The sequence below is a fragment of the Salmo salar genome, chromosome 10 (genome assembly GCF_965601325.2).
Source record: "Salmo salar chromosome 10, fSalSal1, whole genome shotgun sequence".
NCBI classification, from domain to species: domain Eukaryota; kingdom Metazoa; phylum Chordata; class Actinopteri; order Salmoniformes; family Salmonidae; genus Salmo; species Salmo salar.
This window is the reverse complement of record NC_138300.1, coordinates 45,651,699-45,676,456: the sequence shown is the minus strand read 5'-3', so window position 1 is coordinate 45,676,456 and position 24,758 is coordinate 45,651,699. Positions and strand designations below refer to the sequence as shown.

The 24,758-nt window shown below is 43.7% G+C and overlaps 1 protein-coding gene across 1 annotated transcript in view; it reads left to right on the top strand.

The window, feature by feature from the left end:
- Nucleotides 1-667: 667 nt before the first annotated feature.
- Nucleotides 668-24,758, top strand: part of pde4ba (phosphodiesterase 4B, cAMP-specific a) — a 337,302-nt gene continuing 313,211 nt past the window's right edge. Inside the window, exon 1 of the mRNA XM_014123403.3 lies at nucleotides 668-1,006. The gene's annotated coding sequence lies outside the window, so the exon portion shown is untranslated. The remainder of the gene's footprint in view (nucleotides 1,007-24,758) is intronic.

The window sequence follows — 24,758 nt, the reverse complement described above, 5'->3', positions numbered from 1 at the left end:
ATATATCAATTTAAATACACCCAACATAATGCTGAAAAACAAAATGCTAGACGAACACATAGCTAGAAGTGAGCTGGACATGATCCCAATGCTGCCACCAGTGTAGCGGAATAAAGTGAAAGCTGCAACAGGGACTCTAACCAGGGCTCATACATGGCAAAGTGTGCTCCAACAGCCATTGCCATGAAAGCATAGTAGGCCTCTGGGCAGAATCAGTAGGCCTACAATGTAACTAACCATGGTGTGGCTCAGGTATGCACACACCAACACACACAAATACACGTGTGGAAAGGGGAGTGGAGAGAAGCAACTAGATAGAAAATACCATCAGTTGTCAGCTTCAGCAGCATATAAAAAGTGACGATCTATCCATCCCTCACAATTTTCTATGTATGGGCTATTCAATTAACATTTCTGTAAAAATGTAAGGATAGGCTACAGACAAAGTCGTTTGCATGTCACACTGGAGAGCGTAGACGTAGTACCAAGCGCTATGGAGTAGCTTCGGCGCGCTATATTGGTCCAGAATACTCTCCTCGTGTGGTGAGGGAAGGAATGCCGACTTGCGAGAGATTTTTTAAGAAAGCTCTTCGGAAACTATCTTCCTCCATTTTTATTAAGAACGTTGTGAATGATACATTCTTGAAATAATTTGAACCTCCGAATTGGCTATACATTCTTGAAATAGTTTGAACCTCCTAATAGGCTAGCACCGCGTGATTGTCTAGTGACAGAGAAGTGAGTCCATCAAGGAAGTGCTGTTTTTATTTGGGTAACGAATGACAGGATACCAGATGGCTCGGGAACAGGCTTTTTAGCTCAACCGCACGAGGTTGGCTCGAGGTCGCAATAACGGAACGGAGGATACACAACAACGCGCACTGAAACCGTTTTGGTAACTGAAGAAACTCGACTTTTGATTAATTCACATTTTACCGAAAATTCTGCTTTAGCAAGAGCCATTTGTCACCCTTCTACGAGAATAGAAAGTGGACTCGCTTTTTAGGTAAGGTGCACCCGAGCGCTCAAACGATAAACGATGCTGTTGCTATAGTTTTGTCTAATGTTGTGTTGTGTTCTTTTGTTAGGCAATTTGCAGATACCACTAATTAATAATAATATTTGTACAACACCTAAATATGTTTCAGCTAGTTCACTAAACGGTGTTCTGGGATTTCCCTGTAGCGAAATCCAATGGTCTATCTATCATGATTAATGTCTTATTTATGATGGGTGCTGCCTAGGCTATAGCCTATTGGTAGGCAATTGGATTGAGTAACTAATGATAGGCTACTTTTTGTAATTTTTAAAGTCTGTGACGATTTTATAGATAAAAAAAACGAAAATAAATTCATAGGCCTAATTGTTTCTTTTGTAATTATCGAAGATCATTTTGAACGGGTGGCCCAGACTCAGACCCTGACTACAATTAGACAATGTACAGGCTAGCAATTTAACGTTACATTTCAAGACGTTACATTGTTTCTTTCTTGGTTCATGTTAACCAACCTGACTTACTTGGCTTCAACTGACAGAAAATGTACACATAACTGACACCACTGAAGTGATAATGAAATCACAATAGTTGTACAGGTGCACTCCCTGTCTCTCTGGACTAGTGTTCTAATGGGATTTTAGGACTCCCTCTGACACACTATCAAATCAACATAAAACAAAAATGTATTTGTCACATGCTTTGTAAACAACAGTGAAATGCTTACTTTCGGGTCATTTTTCAACAATTTGTTGAACATAAAAATCAAAAACTATTTACATATAGAAATAGTGACATCAGGAATTTGATATTCTCCTGGGTCTGTCTGGATAAGGACAGGTATGAGAGTGACACTGATATGGAATGGACTGCATTGGGATCATATTCAGCCTAGACTCTAGAAGATGATCTTTCTGTTTGCTCAGAGCATTATCTCCAAAGGGGCTCAACCTTTCTGAAGCCAGCTGAGCTTTAAATCCAGGGCCAACCTCCTGAGTTGAAAATGAGAAACATGGTCACAATTTACTTGAAGTTTCACAGATACCATGTAGCCAAATGTAATGTCAATGTTTTTGTTATTACGTGGTAATATACTAGCAAGTAGTTATAGACAGAAGTTGGTCAGTTTGCTTCCCTTAAACTTCAACCATTCATTGCTATATTTTCTTAATATATACTTAACAAAGTTACAGAGTAACTACATATTATAAAGGGAACTGAAGCTTCCTGTGTTCAATAGAGGATGCAGGACATGCTTTGCATCTCCCTTTGCCTTTGTGTTAAGTTGACAGTGCCGGTGGTGCCAGTGAGAGAGTGGGTCTCTGGACTGTACTTCTGAATCAGGAGGGGACACTGGCTTGTGAATGAACCCTCCCTGAGCAAACAACCCTGCCTGCCGTGGTCCTTCCTCTTCTCCTCTCTCATCTCACTGTCCATCTCTCTCATTCTCCAGTTCAGTACATCCCTTCCTCCCCTGCTGCATCTTTTCATCACTGTCTCTCCCTCCTTCCCTCATCCCTCTGTCTGATTAGATCCATTACTTCCTTTTATTTCATCCCAAAATCCGTTGATCAGACCACTCACAGTCTGTTTGTGTTTGTGTGTGTGTGTGTGTGTGTGTGTGTGTGTGTGTGTGTGTGTGAAGTATAGTAAAACACATTCATTGCTTCCCCTAAATGCATTTAGCAGCTGCGCACCGTTTTTTTATAATTTTATTTTGGAAAATAATTTTCAGGTTAGTAAAATGTCTTCAGTGTAAACTTAAGCTTACAACCAGATATGTAGAAAAAGATAATGGGGCAAGATGTTTTTAATAAGATCATCTTTGAGAACTAACTAGACAGTCAGGGAGAATTTGAAATTCCAAAAATGTCATGGCATGGGCCCCGTTGATTTTGTTAAAATGTTTGAGTTACTCAGATAGCATTAAGAACAAGGCATAATTTGGCAACATTTTTATAATTGCAGGAAAGTAGCTTTAAAACTGAAAATTTTCTCAGCACCATAGCAAATGTGTAGAATTGTACACCATCTGCTTTGAAACTGCAATTTTTATCTCAGGCCCATGACAAATGTGTAAAATTGCAGGAAACTAGTTTTAAAACTGTAAAATGTTCTCTCTGCCCCATGAGAAGATGTGTAGGATTGCAGGACATTTTTGGCCAGGAGGAGGGCCTCTGAAACTGCACCACTGGCCACTCCCACTACCACACCCACTATCACGCACTGAAAAAAATCCTAGGGGAAATACTGACATTGATCAATAAGCAGTGCTGTGAGTGGACTGAGAGCAAAGCTTTAATATTCAATACCTAAGCTTGAGAAGTCAAAGCAAATATTTACAAATATTTTATCAACATGTCATGTTTTGTGTAGCTGAAATTGGATAGAGTCCAGAGCGTGTGACATTTTACTTAGAGTGCTATCTGTGGTGACAGTAATCTGGTTTCATTAATAGTGTATGTGTCACAGAGTGTGTGTGTGTGTCACAGAGTGTGTGCCACAGGGTGTGTGTGTGTGTGCGCCCCACAGTGTGTGTGTGTTGTCATTATTGATCACCAGCAGAGACAAACAGGCTAATTAATAATTAGTGCAGGGCATATTTTTCTTCCCTTTTTAATCTTGTCAGTATTGCTAATGACTGTTTTGAAACATGTGTTCTGACATAAGTGGTTGGATTATGCTCATCAAACACATTTTGGGATTGGCTGGACATTCTCTCACTCCTCTCTACTGTTGGTAACACAGTGGGTGCTTTTTGTCGTCTGCCACCTTCCTCTGAATTGAGCTGTTCTCTGTGGCGTTCAAGTAGATAGCCTGCGTGTGTGAATCATACATCATCCACAAGTGAATGGAAAAGGTTAGATCAGTGAGTAGTGGCCTCTAGCCATGGCCCAGAGGTCTTGAGGAGTGTGTTTAGGACAGAGAGGAGGCTCTGGAGTTCATTGATTACCTACCACATGGAGAGCAGTGGCACAGGGTTTTAGAAACAAGGTCTGAGACACACACACCTCAGTGGGCTGTGGGCTTTAGTCTTAGAGAAGAGAATGTGGTTCATAGGGTCTCCGGCTCAGCAGCAGCAGTAGTCAATGGGGCTATAGACCATCAGTCAATCAGCCCTTAAGACTCAGGGGATTAGATGCTCCTCAGTGGGACCCTGGCCGGCCGATCAACTGATTTATAACACCCCCTTTTCTTCCCTGTGATAGACTGAGTCTGTCAATGAAGACAAAGTGTTTATGTGTGCGTGTGTGTGTTTTCGATGTGTGTGGCTGTGGTTGCATGTGTTGACTATCCTAAGGCTATTCTGTGGAGTTTCAGTGCTGTTTGTAAAGAGGTCAAAAACCAGGGTTCTCTCGCTCATGAAAAAATACTACAGTATACGGTAAAATACTACAGTACTTTATTGTGGAATTGTATAGTAAACTGTAGTATACTGTAGAATACTATACTGTAGTATACCTTGATCATGTGTAGAACTTACTATAAAATGTTGTAGTGTACTGTAGAATAATATTGTAAATACTACAGTATTATCCCCCCAAAAAAAACTATAGTAAATACTACAATAACGTTTGCAAAACCGCAAAAACACAACACTTTTTAAAGACAATACTGCCCTACAAAGGCAAAACTCAGTAACTACGAAATTTGATCAAACATCTTTGATCTGTTGTAATGGCCAGGTATATTATCAGATTAATGTGGTATTTCATTTCAAGCGAGTTGATCAGAATATACAGTGTCCTGGAGTATCCGAAATTGCTGTCTATTTAGACAGAAAAATACTTTGACGTCAGATTTTGCAGTAGAAAAAAAATATGTAGTTACTGTGTTAAATACTACAGTATTTAATTTGCATATACTCCACCCATTCCCATCCCCCATATCACAATTTGTGGCCCCATAAGTGAGAAACCTACATGCCAAGTTTAGACCATATATTGTGTTCCCTACAGGTTATAGAAAAGAGCAGAAGCTCTGAACTCTCTGTTCAGACCCCAGACCTACCTACCTACATGTTATGGAACATTTGCTCTTTTAGTATTTCACCAGTAGGCTTCCTGAAGGAGAAAGCTTCCACTTCTATGTCAAAGATAATAAAACAAAAACACTATAGTAAATATTACAGTATTGTCTGCAATAACACTACAGTAAATACTACAGTATACTACCGTCTGCAAAAAACCCTACAGTAAATACTACAGTATACTATAATCCGCAAAAACACTATATTAATTACTATAGCATATAATACAGTTTTCTTTTAGTACAGTATTTATACTGCTTACGTGTCTTTTTGTCGAGCAAAACTTTTTGTGGAAGGTACTGCACAGCACACAGACCCCCTCACGTACTCAACGTTGTCGAGATCTGTTAAGTTTCCTTGTAGGCGGGCTATTTGGTGGGTAAACTGTGAAGCCAGCTGTATTGCCTATTGCCTGTTTCTGTTTATTACTATTTTATTAAAGAATGTGAAACAATGTTGTGTCTGTTTGCTGCTTTTCATTAAATCATGCATATTTGTTCTTTATTTGGCCTAAAATAAATGTGTTCATATGGGCAGAATATTATCTATAGGCTTTAGCATATAATTTGAAAGATTGTGATTTTACAGACACAAAGTAACAATAGCCTATGATTAAAGGGTTAGGCTATACTGGTAACAATATAAAGATATTGAAGCACATTTGATTACCACCAATGTTGTACCTTGGTCTTGCTAAAGCTTTTAGGGACACCCCAGAGTTTGATAACCAGGTGGTCAGCCCTGAAGACCAGGGGCTGACGGGGGACCTGCAAATCATTGTATTTGCGGGTTTGAGAAATAATTTCCTGTAATTCTACATAATTTTACATGACTGGAGACAATATTTTTTAATACCACACAAATGACAAGATACTCTGACATTGACAGACTGAGATCAATAAAACGACTGACCCATGTCTTAAATGCAACCAATAACATAGTCCAATGAAAAGAGTGGATACACAGATTGTAGACCTAAAATATGAGGAGGAAATTATAGTCCACCAACTTTCCAGTGGCACTCACATATCCAAGGTCCTGGTGACGTCCCTGACAAGCAATGGAATCCAAATGTATCCTCTCCGTGCTTCAAAAAAATATACTGGCGCTTGAAGGCTACACCTACAGACGGGAATGATAGACCGCAAATAAGTCCTTCTGGAAGTGCACCGACAATGATGCTTTCGAATGACAAGGTTGCATACGGCTCACTGAGGTTGTGTTCTCCAATTTGTGCTGGATATGCGGTTCTTTCAGCGCCCGGAACATCAACTGGAGGAGCTTCTGACATACTTTCAGACAACATGGGTTGGGGAGAAGGTCAGATACATTCAAAGAAAGACAATGTTTCGCATAGGTATGTGTTGTTTAACATAATAATTGATGTATTATTCATATTCTTATTATTGATGACAGCATGGTTGCTAATCTGCTTTTTGTATTTTCAGAATTATGGAACTGCTACGATGCTGTCCTGCAAGACTTGGCAAAGACCAACAACAGAGTGGAGGGCTGGCATCAATGTTTGGCCAATTTTGGCGCTACCCACCTCACCATTTGGAAGTTCATGGAGGCATTGAAATGCTTACAGCAAATTGGCGAAATGAGAACAGAGCTGCCGTTTCTCCGCCATGGCAAAGATCCCTCTACCATAAGCATCAGGAGGATCTGAAGTCACTGGTTCAGAAGTACATCACGAATGAATGGCTGGAGTCTTACCTGAAGAGCGTTGCCTACACTTTCAAGTTTCAGTTGTGAATACGGGAAAATCCATCTGAGAAAAATGAGCACCTAGTCTACTTGGGCACTTCTTCATGACACAACAATTTAAACTCTTTCAATTACTCCAAAATCCTTATGAGACCAGAATATTAAGCACATTCTTGGAAGATTTGTTCCTGAACTTGTTTTTATGGTGCTGCATTGTCATGTAGCCTAGTCTTATTTTGGGGTATTTTTTTGGGTTATTTGAAATAAATGTTTTAGGCTTATTATGTTTTAACATAGTTTTGCCCCATTGTTATATTTTGTTACCCTTTTTTGTTGATAAATAAAGTTTTTTTGCGGCCCCCTGAGTGGTGCAGTGCTAGAGGCATCACTACAGATCTGGGTTCGATCCCAGGCTGTGTCGCAGACCGCGACGGGGAGACACATGAGGCGGCGCACAATTGGCCCAGCGTAGTCCAGGTTAGGGGAGGGTTTGGCTGGCCAGGGTATCCTTGTCCCATTGCGCTCTTGTGGCGGGCCAGGTGCATGCACGCTGACTTCGGTTGTCAGCTGTACAGTGTTTCCTCCGACACATTGGTGTGGCTGGCTTCCGGGTTAAACGAGCAGTGTGTCATGAAGCTGTGTGACTTGGCGGGGTCGTGTTTCGGAGGACGCATGGATCTCTCCCGAGTCCGTACGGGACTAACTACCATCTGGATATCACGAAAAAGCACAAACAAATTTGTTTTATTTTTGCCCAATATCTAGTTTCCCCAGAGAAACGAGATAATGGCTGTTTTTAATCTTCAGCCTTTATAGTACCATATGAACAAATGTATGTACAACATTCTTCCCATATGAAGGAATATATATAGGCTTAGGCTACAATATTCTGCCCATATGAAGGAATGTATATAGGCCTAGGCTACAATATTCTGCCCATATGAAGGAATGTACACTGCTCAAAAAAATAAAGGGAACACTTAAACAACACAATGTAACTCCAAGTCAATCACACTTCTGTGAAATCAAACTGTCCACTTAGGAAGCAACATTGATTGACAATAAATTTCACATGCTGTTGTGCAAATGGAATAGAAAACAGGTGGAAATTATAGGCAATTAGCAAGACACCCCCAATAAAGGAGTGGTTCTGCAGGTGGGGACCACAGACCACTTCTCAGTTCCTATGCTTGCTGGCTGATGTTTTGGTCACTTTAGAATGCTGGCATTGCTTTCACTCTAGTGGTAGCATGAGACAGAGTCTACAACCCACACAAGTGGCTCAGGTAGTGCAGCTCATCCAGGATGGCACATCAATGCGAGCTGTGGCAAGAAGGTTTGCTGTGTCTGTCAGCGTAGTGTCCAGAGCATGGAGGCACTACCAGGAGACAGGCCAGTACATCAAGAGACGTGGAGGAGGCCGTAGGAGGGCAACAACCCAGCAGCAGGACAGCTACCTCTGCCTTTGTGCAAGGAGGAGCAGGAGAAGCACTGCCAGAGCCCTGCAAAATGACCTCCAGCAGGCCACAAAAGTGCATGTGTCTGCTCAAACGGTCAGAAACAGACTCCATGAGGGTGGTATGAGGGCCCGACGTCCACAGGTGGGGGTTGTGCTTACAGCCCAACACCGTGCAGGACGTTTGGCATTTGCCAGAGAACACCAAGATTGGCAAATTCACCACTGGCGCCCTGTGCTCTTCACAGATGAAAGCAGGTTCACACTGAGCACGTGACAGACGTGACAGAGTCTGGAGATGCCGTGGAGAACGTTCTGCTGCCTGCAACATCCTCCAGCATGACCGGTTTGGCGGTGGGTCAGTCATGGTGTGGGGTGGCATTTCTTTGGGGGGCCGCACAGCCCTCCATGTGCTCGCCAGAGGTAGCCTGACTGCCATTAGGTACCGAGATGAGATCCTCAGACCCCTTGTGAGACCATATGCTGGTGCGGTTGGCCCTGGGTTCCTCCTAATGCAAGACAATGCTAGACCTCATGTGGCTGGAGTGTGTCAGCAGTTCCTGCAAGAGGAAGGCATTGATGCTATGGACTGGCCCGTCCGTTCCCCAGACCTGAATCCAATTGAGCACATCTGGGACATCATGTCTCGCTCCATCCACCAACGCCACGTTGCACCACAGACTGTCCAGGAGTTGGCGGATGCTATAGTCCAGGTCTGGGAGGAGATCCCTCAGGAGACCATCCGCCACCTCATCAGGAGCATGCCCAGGCGTTGTAGGGAGGTCATACAGGCACATGGAGGCCACACACACTACTGAGCCTCATTTTGACTTGTTTTAAGGACATTACATCAAAGTTGGATCAGCCTGTAGTGTGGTTTTCCACTTTAATTTTGAGTGTGACTCCAAATCCAGACCTCCATGGGTTGATAAATTGGATTTCCATTGATTATTTTTGTGATTTTGTTGTCAGCACATTCAACTATGTAAAGAAAAAAGTATTTAATAAGATTATTTCTTTCATTCCGATATAGGATGTGTTGTTTAAGTGTTCCCTTTATTTTTTTGAGCAGTATATATACAATATTTGTAACCAAACAGGATTTAATGAAAAGCATTAAACATACACATTTAATAACAGACTCATGAACACAATCATGCAATAGGCTACAGCTGGCTTCACAGCTTCCCCAGTGCTTCACAGCTTCCCTAGCGCTTCACAGCCTTCCTGTGAAAGCTCGACTTATTGTAGCCACATGCGGATGAAAGAGTAGCGGAGCAAGGAGTTCGGTTCTGCTGCAGTGTTTGCGGTAAAATAATACGTGTTGTTACTGTGCTTTGCTTTATACTACAGTTAACTGTAAATACTACAGTATACTACAGTATATACTACTAAAGTCCGCAAAAACACTACATTGAATACTACAGTAAAGTCTGCAAAAACCCAACAGTGAATACTATAGTATTTATACCATAGTAGTATACTGTTGTATTTGTTAATGTGCTCTCTCTCTGTGTGTGTGTGTGTGTGTGTGTGTGTGTGTGTGTGTGTGTGTGTGTGTGTGTGTGTGTGTGTGTGTGTGTGTGTGTGTGTGACAGAATAATCAGTTAGACCTGTGCGCTCATCTGGCTATAATCAATCTCTCTGAGAGCTCTTTTTTCCTGTCTGGAATGAAATAATACATCTGTGGGCCTGAAGGAGATCATTTTTAAACACAGCCAACTAACAGCTGGCACACTGTGCTTCTATTCACTATAGGCCCTTTACTGGCCTGGTTGATATTACACACACATACTATTATGCTATTAGTCATGGCTTGTGTGTCGGAGATGTCAAATCCATTTTAGGTCCTATACATCCATTTCTAGTGGGGTAGGTAGAGTGAGTGAGGTCATAGTATGCACCCTATCCATTTTGAGTGGGGTAGGCAGAGTGAGTGAGGTCATACCGTTTAGTCATGGTAATTAGGCTTCTCCAAGCTCTGATGCTGCTGATGGTCATAAGTAACCTACCAAACTTGCTAACTGCTTTGTACTCAGCACTCTATTGTTCCTCTAATAACTTTGACATCAATGCAAACGTAATCAAAATCTAATCAAACACTTCATGAGAGCCCATGAGCTCATGTTGCACAACATTTCTATAGGAAATTCAATTGCATGAGAAAACAGAGTGATGGCCTTTATTAAAAAGAGGAGGAGCCCATCAGCTTTCTATAGGCCTACTATATTTATTTCTCAACTTTCATAATTAAGCACATTGCTCATCTTTACAACAGGAATATAGCCTACCTGGTTGGAATGAAAATGAACCATGAGAAAAGCATCCTCCATTCGCTATTTATGTGCATAGATGAAATTGTTTTGAGACAGGTGTATGATAATGGTCCATTCAAAACAAATTTCACACATACAGTGCCTTCGGAAACTATTCAGACCCCTTGACTTTTTCCACATTTTGTTACGTTACAGCCTTATTCTGAAATGGATGAAATAAATAAAAAAATCCTCAGCAATCTACCCTATAATGACAAAGCGAAACCAGTTTTTTTTTACAGAAACACCTACGTATTCAGACCCTTTGCTATAAGACTCAAAATTGAGTTCATGTGCATCCTGTTTCCATTGATCGTCCTTGAGATGTTTCAACAACTTGATTGGAGTCCACCTGTGGTAAATTCAATTGATTGGACATGATTTGGAAAGGCACACACCTGTATAAGGTCCCACAGTTGACAGTGCATGTCTGAGCAAAAGCCAAGAGGTCGAAAGGAATTGTCCGTAGAGCGCCGAGACAGGATTGTGTCGAGGCACAGATCTGGGGAATGGTACCAAAACATTTCTGCAGCATTGAAGGTCCCCAAGAACACAGTGTCCTCCATCATTCTTAAATGGAAGAAGTTTAGAACCAACAAGGCTCTTCCTAGAGCTGGCCACCCAGCCAAACTGAGCAATTGGGGGAGAAGGGCCTTGGTCAGGGAGGTGACCAAGAACCTGATGGTCACTCTAACAGAGCTCTGGAGTTCCTCTGTGGAGATTGGAGAACCTTCCAGAAGAACAGCCAACTCTGCAGCACTTCATGGTAGAGTGGCCAGATGGAAGCCACTCCTCAATAAAAGGCACATGACAGCCCGCAAAGACTCTCAGACCATGAGAAACAATATTCTCTGTTCTGATTAAATCAAGATTGAACTATTTTGTCCTGAATGCCAAGCGTCACGTCTGGAGGAAACCTGGCACCATCCCCACGGTGAAGCATGGTGGTGGCAGCATCATGCTGTGGGGATGTTTTTCAGCGGCAGGGACTGGGAGACTAGTCAAGATCGAGGCAATGATGAATGGAGCAAAGTACAGAGAGATCCTTGATTAGAACCTGCTCCAGAGTGCTCAGGACCTCAGACTGGGGTGAAGGTTTACCTTCCAACAGGACAACAACCCTAAGCACACAGCAAATACAACGCAGGAGTGGCTTTGGGACAAGTCTCTGAATGTCCTTGAGTGGCCCAGCCAGAACCCGGACTTGAACCCGATGTAACATCTCTGGAGAGACCTGAGAATAGCTGTGCAGCAACGCTCCCCATCCAACCTGACAGAGCTTGAGAGGATCTGAAGAGAAGAATGGGAGAAACTCCCCAAATATTGCCAAAGTCATACCCAAGAAGACTCAATGCTGTAATCGCTGCCAAAGGTGCTTCAACAAAGTCCTGAGTAAAGGGTCTGAATACTTATGTAAATATGATATTTCTGTTTTTTGTAATACATTTGCAAACATTTCTAAAAACCTATTTTTGTTTTGTCATTATGGGGTATTGTGTGTATATTGATGAGGAAAATAAACAATTTAATCAATTTTAGAATAAGGCTGTAACGTAACAAAATGTGGAAAAAGTCAAGGGGTCTGAATACTTTACGAAGGCACTGTATATTATTTAGTATATGTAAAGACAAGATTAAATCAGGTATTGTCTGATGGGTGACACTATTAGCCTATCACTTGAATTATATATTATCACTTGTGAATGATGCCCAGCATAAGGCAAGAAACCATGCATTTTTCTGCGACTTTTTCGAGTCATAGTGGCACATCTCATGTAGTCTTGCCCATGCATGCCGTAAGATGGCGCCGGAGAAGATGGCAGACGTTTTACGTGCCCCCAGCCGATTGTGTTTTTTTGTTCGCTTATTTGTGTTGTTTGTAACTTATTTTTTAAACTTATTTGGTACATAATGTTGCCGCTACCGTTTCTTATGACCAAAAATAACTTCTAGACATCAGGACTGCAGTTACTCACCATGGACTAGCAGAATCCTCTTTTTCCTTTCACGACTCTGACGAGCCCAAAGCAAAGGATACGCTGCTTCCTCGGGAACAGGCCCCAATCTCCGTGATCTGTGTGAAGAGGAGGTGGAGAAAGAGGGGCCGAAGGTCCCTCCATTCTGCTATCAAACGTGCAATCTTTGGACAATAAAATCAATGAGTTACGCGGAAGATTAAACTACCAACGGGATATTAAACCCTGTAACATCTTATGCTTCAAGGAGTCGTGGCTGAATGACGACAACATCAACATACAGCTGGCTGGTTATACGATGTACCGGCAGGATAGCACAGCGGCGTCTGGTAAGACAAGGGGCGGCGGTCTATGTATTTTTGTAAATAACAGCCGTTGCATGATATCTAAGGAAGTCTAGAGCTATTGCTCGCCTGAGGTAGAGTATCTCATGATAAGCTGTAGACCACACTACCAACCGAGAGAGTTTTCATCTGTATTTTTTGTAGCGGTTTACATACCACCACAGTCAGAGGCTGGCACTAAGTCAGCATTGAATGAGCTGTATTCCACCTTAAGAAAACAAATAAAACGCTCACCCAGAGGCGGCACTCCTAGTAGCCGGGGACTTTATTGCAGGGAAACTTACATCCGTTTTACCAAATTTCTATCAGCATGTTAAATGTGCAACCATATACTCCACACAAAGAGACGCATACAAATCCCTCCCTCGCCCTCCATTTGGCAAATCTAACCATAATTATATCCTCCTGATTCCTGCTTACAAGCAAAAATTAAAGCAGGAAGCACCAGTGACTAGATCAACAAAAAAGTGGTCAGATGATGGAGATGCTATGCTACAGGACTGTTCTGCTAGCACAGACTGGAATATGTTCCGGGATTCTTCTGATGGCGTTGAGGAGTACACCACATCAATCACTGGCTTCATCAATAAGTGCATCGATGACGTCGTCCCCACAGTGACCATACGTACATACCCCAACCAGAACCCATGGATTACAGGCAGCATCTACACTGAGCTAAAGGCTAGAGCTGCCGCTTTCAAGGGGCGGGACTCGGAAGCTTATAATAAATCCCGTTATGCCCTCCAACGAGCCATCAAACAGGCAAAGCGTCAATATAGGACCAAGAACAAATTGTACTTCACTGGCTCTGACGCTCGTTGGATGTGGCAGGGCTTGCAAACCATTACAGACTATAAGGGGAAGAACAGCTGAGAGCTGACCAATTGACACGAGTCTACCAGACGAGCTAAACTACTTCTATGCTTGCTTCGGGGTAAATAACACTGAAACATGCATGAGAGCACCAGCTGTTAAGGAAAAATGTGTGATCATGCACTCCGCAGCCGATGTAAGTAAGACCTTTAAACAGGTCAATATTCATAAGGCCGCAGGGCCAGACGGATTACCAGGATGTACTGTGAGCATGCGCTGACCAACTGGCAAGTGTCTTCACTGACATTTTCAACCTCTCCCAGTCTGAGTCTGTAATACCAACATATTTTAAGCAGACCACCATAGTCCCTGTGCCCAAGAACACTAAGTTAACCTGCCTAAACGACTACCGACCCATAGCATTCACGTCTGAAGCCATGAAGGCTGGTCATGGCTCACATCAACACCATCTCCAATTTGCATACCGCCCCCAACAGATCCACAGATGATGTAATCTCCATTGCACTCCACACTGCCCTTTCCCACCTGGACAAAAGGAACACCTATGTGAGAATGCTATTCACTGACTACAGCTCAGCGTTCAACACCATAGTGCCTTCAAAGCTCATCACAAAGCTAAGGACCCTGGGACTAAACACTTCCCTCTGCAACTGTATCCTGGACTTTCTGACGGGCCGGCCCCAGGTGGTAAGGGTAGGTAACACATCCGCCACGCTGATCCTCAACACAGGGGCCACTCAGGGTTGCGTGCTCAGTCCCCTCCTGTACTCCCTGTTCACTCATGACTGCACGGCCAGGCATGACTCCAACACCATCATTAAATTTGCAGATTGCCCAACGGTGGTTGGCCTGATCACCGACAACGACAAGACAGCCTATAGGGAGGAGGTCAGTGACCTGGCCGTGTGGTGCCAGGATAACCACCTCTCCCTCAACGTGATCAATACAAAGGAGATGATTGTGGACTACAGTAAAAAGAGGACAGAGCACACCCCCATTCTCATCGACGGGGCTGCAGTGGAGCAGGTTGAGAGCTTCAAGTTCCTTGGTGTCCACATCGCCAACAAACTAACATGGTTTTCAAGCACACCAAGACAGTCATGAAGAGGGCACAACAAAACCTATTCCCCCTCAGGAGACTGAAAAGATTTGGTATGGGTCCTCAGATCCTCAAAAGGTTCTACAGCTGCACTATCGAGACCATCCTGACTGGTTGCATCACTGCCTGGTATGGCAACTGCTCGGCCTCCGACCGCAAGGCACTACAGAGGGTAGTGCAAACAGCCCACTACATCACTGGGGCCAAGCTTCCTGCCATCCAGGACCTCTATACCAGGCGGTGTCAGAGAAAGGCCCTAAAAATTGTCAAAGACTCCAGCCACCCTAGTCATAGACTGTTCTCTCTGCTACCACATGGCAAGCGATACCGGAGCGCCATGTCTATGTCCAAGAGCCTTCTAAACAGCTTCTACCCCCAAGCCATAAGACTCCTGAACATCTAGTCAAATGGCTACCCAGACTATTTGTATTGCCCCCCTCCCCCCCCCTTTACACCACTGCTACTCTCTGTTGTCATCTATGCATCGTCACTTTAATAACTCTACCTACATGTACATACTACCTCACATAACCGGTGCCCTCGCACATTGACTCTGTATCGGTATCCCCCTGAATATAGTCGCTGTCACGTTCTGAATCCTCATATTCCCTGTCATAAAGGAGCCAAGGCGTAGCGTGCCGGTAATTCCACATACTTTAATAGAAGTGAAACCGAACAAAAACAATAAACAGGATAAACAGAAATGAACGTGACACAACTGAGGTGCACACAAAACACTCACAGAAAGAATAATAACCCACAAACACAGGTGTGGAAAAGGCTGCCTAAGTATGATTCCTAATCAGAGACAATGATAGACAGCTGCCTCTGATTAGGAACCATACTCGGCCCAACAAAGAAATACAAAAACAACAGACATACAACACATAGAATGCCCACCCCATGTCACACCCTGACCTAACCTAACAGAGAAAAACGACTCTCTCAGGTCAGGGCGTGACAGTGCCCCCCCCAAAGGTGCGGACTCCCGGCCGCAAACCTGAACCTATAGGGGAGGGTCCGGGTGGGCAATCTACTCATGGTGGCGGCTCTGGTTCGGGGCGTAGCCCCCACACCGCTCACTGATCCCCCCGCTTCTGTGTCGCTGGAGGAACCAGACCGTGGATCAGCACCGGAGGCACTGAACTGCCGACCGCCGCTGACGGCCCCGGGCTGCAGACCGTCGCTGGAGGGTCCGGGCTGCGGACCGTCGCTGGAGGCTCCGGGCTGAGGAGCGTCGCTGGAGGCTCCGGGCTGAGGAGCGTCGCTGGAGGCTCCGGGCTGAGGAGCGTTGCTGGAGGCTCCGGGCTGAGGGCTCCGGGCTGGGGAGCGTTGCTGGAGGCTCCGGACTGGGGAGCGTCTCTGTAGGTTCCGGACTGGGGACCTTCGCTGCAGGCTCCGTGCCATGGATCATCACTATTGGTTCCGCACCATGGATCATCACTGGAGGCTTTGTGCCATGGATCATCACTGGAGGCTCCGGGCCATGGATCATCACTGGAGGCTTCGTGCCATGGATCATCCCTCCAGGCTCCGGGCCATGGATCATCACTGGAGGCTTCCTACGGGGAGCTGGAACCGGTCTCACCAGACTGGGGAGACGCACAGGAGACTGGGTGCGCAGAGCAGGCACAGGGCACACTGGGCCGTGGAGGCGCACCGGAGGTCTGGAGCTCAGGGCTGGCACACCCCGTCCTGGTTGCATAGTCACTGTAGCCCAGCAAGGGCGGGGCGCTGGCACAGGATGAACTGTGCTGCGCTGGTGAACGGGGGGTACCGTGCGTAGAGCAGGCGCAGGATAACCTGGGCCGTAGAGACGCACTGGAGACCAGACACGCTGAGCCGGTGCTCAGCGTGTCTGAAAGGCAGGAACCTAGGAAAGGCAGGAACCTAGGAAGAAACCTAGAGAGGAACAAGGCTCTGAGGGGTGGCCAGTCCTCTTCTGGCTGTGCCGGGTGGAGATTATAACAGAACATGGCCATTAACCTCTTGAGCATCTGATCCCGTTAGCGGGATCAAAATCCAGCGAAAAATCATATCGCCAATTAGCATTAAAAAAATATCATAATTTTTTACAAAAATAAAAAATATATATTTTTTTTTTTTATAGATACACCTCTCCTGAATCGACCCACGTCGTCCGATTTCAAAAAGGTTTTACAGGAAAAGCAAATCATTAGATTATATTAGATGAGTCCATCGTAAAAAGCAGCTTCATAGCCATTTTCCGACCAACCACTTCCATCACATATAATCAATAAACAGCTAAATGTAGCACTAACCTTTTACAAACTTCATCAGATGGCACCCCTAGGACATCATGTTATACAATGCATGCATTCTTTTGTTCAATAAAGGTCATATTTATATATAAAAACAGCATTTTACATCTCTGTCTGACGTTGACTACCTAATTTCCCCTCAAAAGCGTCCCGGTAAACAATGCTACGTTTCAATAAATTGCTATACTATAACGATTTTTTAAATGTATATTGTCAATCTAACATTTATAGATGAATATCTCTTGAGAACACCCGTCATACCAGATTTTAAATTAACTTTACTGGGTAATCACACTTTGCGATAAAAGGAGATGCGATACTCAGAAAATGAGCTAATATACAGTGCTCGGCGCCATCTTGGACGCAACAGTATGAACCATCTCATCTTCTATAATATTGTCAATAATCGCCTACCTTTAGTTGTCTTCATCAGAAAGCATCCCAGGTCCACAACAGATGTATTTTCGGTCAAAAAGTCCATACTTCACGTTCCATTAGCCTGATGTTGGTAGCGCGTCCTATGGCTCTCTCCAAGCGCAGCTCTGAAGTTCATAATGAAAGCAATCCTCGCGCATGTAGGTTCGTTCAAACATGTCAAACGTTGTATAAAATAAATCTTCAGGGCCTCTAACACCAAGAGAGCCAATAAGATTCGAGGGGGATGATGTCATGGCCTTTAAAACCGTTTCCAAAGGTGGGGGCAGACATGGCCGCCGGCGTCATAATGGTGATGGCCCATCCCCTGTGACCAATTTCAAACTCCTGTCATTCACTGAGTTTTGACTCTATAAGGCTCAAACCACTGTGAAAGGACTGGCGACATCTAGTGGAAGCAATAGGAAGTGCCAAAATATTCCTAAACCCCTGTGTTTTTCAATGGGATAGGTTTAAAGTCAATACAACACATCAGGTATCCACTTCCTGTCAGAAAATGTCTCAGGGTTTTGCCTGCCAAATGAGTTCTGTTATACTCACAGACACCATTCAAACAGTTTTAGAAACTTTAGAGTGTTTTCTATCCATATATAATAAGTATATGCATGCCCTATCTTCTGAGTTTGATTAGTAGGCCGTTGAAAATGGGAACGATTTTTTTTCAAAATGCGCTGTGGCGCCCCCTATCCTAGGGTATCCTCAAGAGGTTTTAAGGCCAGATCGTTCTTCAAGCTGTTCAAACATTTATAGATGACCAGCACTGTCAAATAATAATCACAGTGGTTGTAGAGGGTGCAACAGGCCAGTACATCTGGAGTAAATGTCACTTGGCATTCAGAGGTCAAAATAGCAGGTGCGGTACAAGGAGAGAGAGTTGAAACAGCAGGTCTGGGCAAGGTAACACGTCCAGTGAACAAGTCAGGGTTCCATAGCCGCAGGCAGAAAAGTACCGTTACAGAGTCAATGTGCGGGGGCACAGGTTAGTCAACGTAATTTAGGTAAAATATACACTACCATTCAAAAATGTGGGATTACTTAGAAATGTCCTTGTTTTATAAAGAAAAGCTATTTTTTTGTCCATTAAAATAACATCAAATTGATCAGATACAGTGTAGACATTGTTAATGTTGTTAATGACTATTGTAGCTGGAAACAGCAGATTTTTTTATGGAATATCTACATAGGCCCATTATCAGCAATCATCACTCCTTTGTTCCAATGGCATGTTGTGTTAGCGAATCCAAGTTTATCATTTTAAAAGGCTAATTTATCATTAGAAAACCCTTTTGCAATTATGTTAGCACAGCTGAAAACTGTTGTCCTGATTAAAGAAGCAATAAAACTGTCCTTCTTTAGACTAGTTGAGTATCAGCATTTGTGGGTTCGATTACAGGCTCAAAATGGCCAGAAACAAAGAACTTTCTTCTGAAACTCGTCAGTCTATTCTTGTTATGAGAAATGAAGGCTATTCCATGTGAAAAATTGCCAAGAAACAGAAGATCTCGTACAACGTTGTGTACTCCTCCCTTCACAGAACAGCGCAAACTGTCTCAAACCAGAATAAATAGAGGAGTGGGAGGCCCTGGTGCACAACTGAGCAAGAGGACAATACATTAGAGTGTCTAGTTTGAGAAACAGACGCCTCACAAGTCCTCAACTGGCAGCTTCATTAAATAGTACTCGCAAAACACCAGTCTCAACGTCAACAATGAAGAGGCGACTCCGGGATGCTGGCCTTCTAGGTAGAGTTGCAAAGAAAAAGCCATATCTCAGACTGGCCAATAAAAATACAAGATAAAGATGGGCAAAAGAATACAGACACTGGACAGAGGAACTCTGCCTAGAAGACCAGTATACCGGAGTCGCCTCTTCACTGTATTTCTGATCAAGTTGATGTTATTTTAATCAACCAAAAAATTTGCTTTTCTTTCAGAAACAAGGACATTTCTAAGTGACCACAAACTTTTGAATGGTAGTGTACATGTAGGTAGAGGTAAAGTGCATAGATAATAAACAGAGAGGAGCAGCAGCGTAAAAATGGGGGGAGGCGTCATCTCCCCTACATCTCTGTCTCTTTCTCCCTCTATTCCCCCCTCCACCCCCACCCCCCTCTCTCTATGTGTTGATCCATACATTTCCTGCATTACTTTTGGCCTTTGGGTCAGGGAGGGAGTAGGAATGGAGCAGGGCCAGCATTAGCCATATGCTGCTAGTGATCAGGCCTCAAAAAGCCCTCGTAAGCTCTCCAGTGACGGTGATATGTTGCTGGCTGGGCGTTTGACAGATGGATATAGGTCTAGACCTAAAGAAGAGATGGAGGGTTCTGTTTCTGGTCCTGCTCAATAAACAGGATGTGATGGGGCAGGGGGAGATGCAGACTGCATTGTGACTTTGAATATATGTGGGCCTGTGTACTGTAGGTGCAATCATGTATGTGATTACATGAATGGTTAATGATAGTGGAGACGGATAGATAAATGAAAGAATAGATGGCTTGATGAATGGGTTGAGGGACAGAGGCCCTCCTGTTGCTCACTGAGTCAAAGCTTTCCTTCATTTTGTGTCAGTCACAGTGGTCAGGTATTCTGCCACTGTGTACTCTCGGTTTAGTGCCAAATAGCATTCTAGTTTGCTCAGTTTTCTGGTTAATTCTTTCCAATGATCTTTTTGTTTTCTCATGATATGTTTTGGTCTAATTGTGTTCCTGTCCTGGGGCTCTGTGGAGTCTGTTTGTGTTTGTAAACAGAGCCCCAGTACCAGCTTGCTGAGGGGACTTTTCTCTAGATGTATCTCTCTGTAGGTGATGGCTTTGTTATGGAAGTTTTGGGAATTGCTTCCTTTTAGGTGGTTGTAGAATTCAATGGCTCTTTTAATTAGTGGGTAATGTCCTAATTCTGCTCTGCGTGCATTATTTGGTGCTTTATGTTGTACACGGAGGATGTTTTTGCAGAATTCTGCATGCAGAGTCTCAATTTGATGTTGGTGAGCGGATCCCAGACCTCACAATGATAAAGGGCAATAAATTCTAGCACTGATTCAAGTATTTTTAGCCAGATCCTAATTGGGATGTCGAATTTTATGTTCCTTTTGAAGTCGTAAAAGCCACTTCTTGCTTTGTCTCTCAAATCGTTCACAGCTTTATGGAAGTTACCAGTGGTGCTGACGTTTAGGCTGAGGTAGGTATAGTTTTTTGTGTGTTCTAGGGCAATGGTCTCTAGATTACATTTTTATTTGTGGTCCTGGCAACTGGACCTTTTTTGGAACACCATTATTTTGGTCTTACTGAGATTTACTGTCAGGGCCCAGGATTGACAGAATCTGTGCAGAAGATCTAGGTGCTGCTGTAGGCCCTCATTGGTTGGGGACAGAAGCACCAGAACATCAGCAAACAGTAGACATTTAACTTCAGATTCTAGTAGGGTGAGGCCGGCTGCTGCAGACTGTTCTAGTACCCTCGCCAATTGGTGTATGTTGAAGAGGGTGTGGCTCAAGCTGCATCCCTGTCTCACCCCACGGCCCTGTGGAAAGCACTCGTTGATTGTTTACAATGATTTAATAATGTTGTATATTTTACACCCAACACCACTTTCCATCCATTTATATAGTAGACTCTCGTGCCAAATTGAGTCAAAAGCTTTTTTTAAATCAACAAACTATGAGAAGACTGCTTTTATTTTATTGTATTTGATTGTCAATTAGGGTATGTAGGGTGAATACTTGGTCTGTCGTACAGTAATTTGTTAAAAAGCCAATTTTACATTTGCTCAGGACATTGTTTTCACTGAGGAAATGTATGAGTCTGCTGTTAATGATAATGCAGAGGATTTCCCTGAACTTGCTGTTGATACATATCCCACGGTAGTTATTGGGGTCAAATTTGTCTCCACATTTGTGAATTCGGGTGATCAGTCCTTGGTTCCAAATATTTGGGAAGATGGGTTAGGGTTAGGGGTTAGGGTTAACGCTAACCCTGAGCCGAGGATGATGTTAAAGAGTTTAAGTATAGCCAATTGGAATTTGTGGCCTGTCTATTTTATCATTTCATTTATGATACCATCAACACTTCAGACCTTTTTGGGTTGGAGGGTTTGTATTTCCAATGTGGTTGGAGAATCCAGGGGGTTCTGGTAATCTTGCTAATTCCAAGATTTGTAATTGGTCATGAATATGTGGTTATGAATATGTTTTTGCTGTTTGTTATAAAGCCAACAAAAATTTGAGAAGTGGTTTATCCATACATCTCTATTTTGAATAGATAACTCTTCATCTTGTTGTTTGTTTAGTGTGTTCCAATTTTCCCAGAAGTGGTTAGATTCTATGGATTCTTCAATCACATTGAGCTGATTTCAGAAGTGCTGTTCTTATTGTATTTCGATATTGTTTTAGTGTTTCACCATAGTGAAGGCGTAGGCTCAGATTTTCTGGATCCCTGTGTTTTTGTTTGGATAGGTTTCTCAATTTCTTTCTTAGGTTTTTGCATTCTTCATCAAACCATTTGTCGTTGTTGTTAATTTTCTTAGTTTGTCTGCTTGATATTTTTTAGATTTGATAGGGAAGCTGAAAGGTCAAATATACTGTTTAGGCTTTCAAGTTTACACCTTCACTATTACAGTGAAATGTTTTGTCCAGGAAGTTATCTAAAAGGGATTGAATTTGTTGTTGCCCAATAGTTTTTTGTTTGGTTTCTACTCTACTTTCCTTCCATCCATAGCATGTCTTAATATTATGCAGTTCCTTTGGCTTTGATGCATCATAATTGAGTATTGCTCTGTTCAAGTAGACTGTGATCTGATAGGGGTGTCAGTGGGCTGACTGAACGCTCTGAGAGACTCTGGCTTGAGGTCAATGATAAATTACTGTGATAGACTGCATCCAATTTGTTGAGTAGAGTGTTGGAGGCTATTTTATAGATGACATCGCCGAAGTCGAGGATCGGTAGGATGGTCAGTTTTACGAGGGTATGTTTGGCAGCATGAGTGAAGGATGCTTTGTTGAGATATAGGAAGCCGATTCTAGATTTAATTTTGGATTGGAGATGCTTAATGTGAGTCTGGAAGGAGAGTTTACAGTCTAACCAGACACCTAGGTATTTGTAGTTGTCCACATATTCTAGGTCAGAGCCGTCCAGAGTAGTGATGCTGGACGGGCAGGCAGGTGCAGGCAGTGATCGATTGAATAGCATGCATTTAGTTTTACTTGCATTTAAGAGCAGTTGGAGGCCACGGAAGTAGAGTTGTATGGCATTGAAGCTCGTCTGGAGGTTAGTTAACACAGTGTCCAAAGAGGGGCCAGAAGTATACAGAATGGTGTCGTCTGCGTAGAGGTGGATCAGAGAATCACCAGCAGCAAGAGCGACATCGTTGATGTATACAGAGAAGAGAGTCGGTCCGAGAATTGAACCCTGTGGCACCCCCATAGGGACTGCCAGAGGTCCGGACAACAGGCCCTCTGATTTTACACACTGAACTCTATCAGAGAAGTAGTTGGTAAACCAGGCGAGGCAATCATTTGAGAAACCAAGGCTGTCGAGTCTGCCAATAAGAATGTGGTGATTGACAGAGTCAAAAGCCTTGGCCAGGTCAATGAATACGGCTGCACAGTAATGTCTCTTATCGATGGCGGTTATGATGTCGTTTAGGACCTTGAGCGTGGCTGTTGTGCACCCATGACCAGCTCGGAAACCAGATTGCATAGCGGAAAAGGTACGGTGGGATTCGAAATGGTCGGTGATCTGTTTGTTAACTTGGCTTTCGAAGACCTTAGAAAGACAGGGTAGGATGGTTAGGTCTGGAGGTCTGTAGCAGTTTGGGTCTGTAGCAGTTTGGGTCAAGAGTGTCACTCCCTTTGAAGAGGGGGATGACCGCGGCAGCTTTCCAATCTTTGGGAATCTCAGACGATACAAAAGAGAGGTTGAACAGGCTAGTAATCGGGGTTGCAATAATTTTGGCAGATTATTTTAGAAAGAGAGGGTCCAGATTGTCTAGCCCGGCTGATTTGTATGGGTCCAGATTTTGCAGCTCTTTCAGAACATCAGCTATCTGGATTTGGGTGAAGGAGAAATGGTGGGGGCTTGGGCGGGTTGCTGTGGAGGGTGCCGGGCAGTTGACCGGTGTAGGGGGATCCAGGTGGAAAGCATGGCCAGCCGTAGAGGAATGCTTATCGAAATTCTCAATCATCGTTGATTTATCAGTGGTAACAGTGTTTCCTAGCCTCAGATCAGTGGGCAGCTGGGAGGAGGTGCTCTTGTTCTCCATGGACTTTACGGTGTCCCAGAAGTTTTTTGAGTTTGTACTACAGGATGCAAATTTCTGTTTGAAAAAGGTAGCCTTAGCTTTCCTAACTGCCTGTGTATATTTGTTCTTAACTTCCCTGAAAAGTTGTATATCACGGGGGCAATTCGATGCTAATGCAGAACGCCACAGGATGTTTTTGTGCTGGTCAAGGGCAGACAGGTCTGGAGTGAACCAAGGAATATATCTATTCCTGGTTCTACATTTTTTTGAATGGAGCATGCTTATTGAAGATGGTGAGGAAGGCACTTTTAAAGAGTAACCAGGCATCCTGAACTGACGGGATGAGGTCAATGTCATTCCAGGATACCCTGGCCCGATCGATTAGAAAGGCCTGCTCGCAGAATTGTTTTAGGGAGCGTTTGACAGTGATGATCGTTTGATCGCAGACCCATTACTGATGCAAGCAATGAGGCAGTGGTCGCTGATCTTGATTGAAAACAGCAGAGATGTATTTGGAGGGCGAGTTAGGTTGATATCTATGAGGGTGCTCGTGTTTACGGATTTGTGGTTGCACCTGGTAGGTTCATTGATCATTTGTGTGAGATTGAGGGCATCAAGCTTAGATTGTAGGATGGCCGGGATGTTAAGCATGTCCCAGTTTAGGTCACCTAGTAGCACGAGCGCAGAAGATAGCATGCGGGGGCAACTCTGCAGGCTATCTTTGCAGTAGATTGCAACACCTCCCCCTTTGGCAGTTCTATCTTGGTGGAAAATGTTATGGTTAGGGATGGAGATTTCAGGGTTTTTGGTGGTTTTCCTAAGCCAGGATTCAGACACGGCTAAGACATCCAGGTTGGCAGATTGTGCTAAAGCAGTGAGTAAAACAAACTTAGGGAGTGGGCTTCTATATTTAACATACATGAAACCAAGGCTTTTACGGTTACAGAAGTCAACAAATGAGAGCACCTGGGAGTGGGAGTGGAGCTAGGCACTGCAGGACCTGGATTAACCTCTACATCACCAGAGGAAGAGAGGAGAAGTAGGATAAGG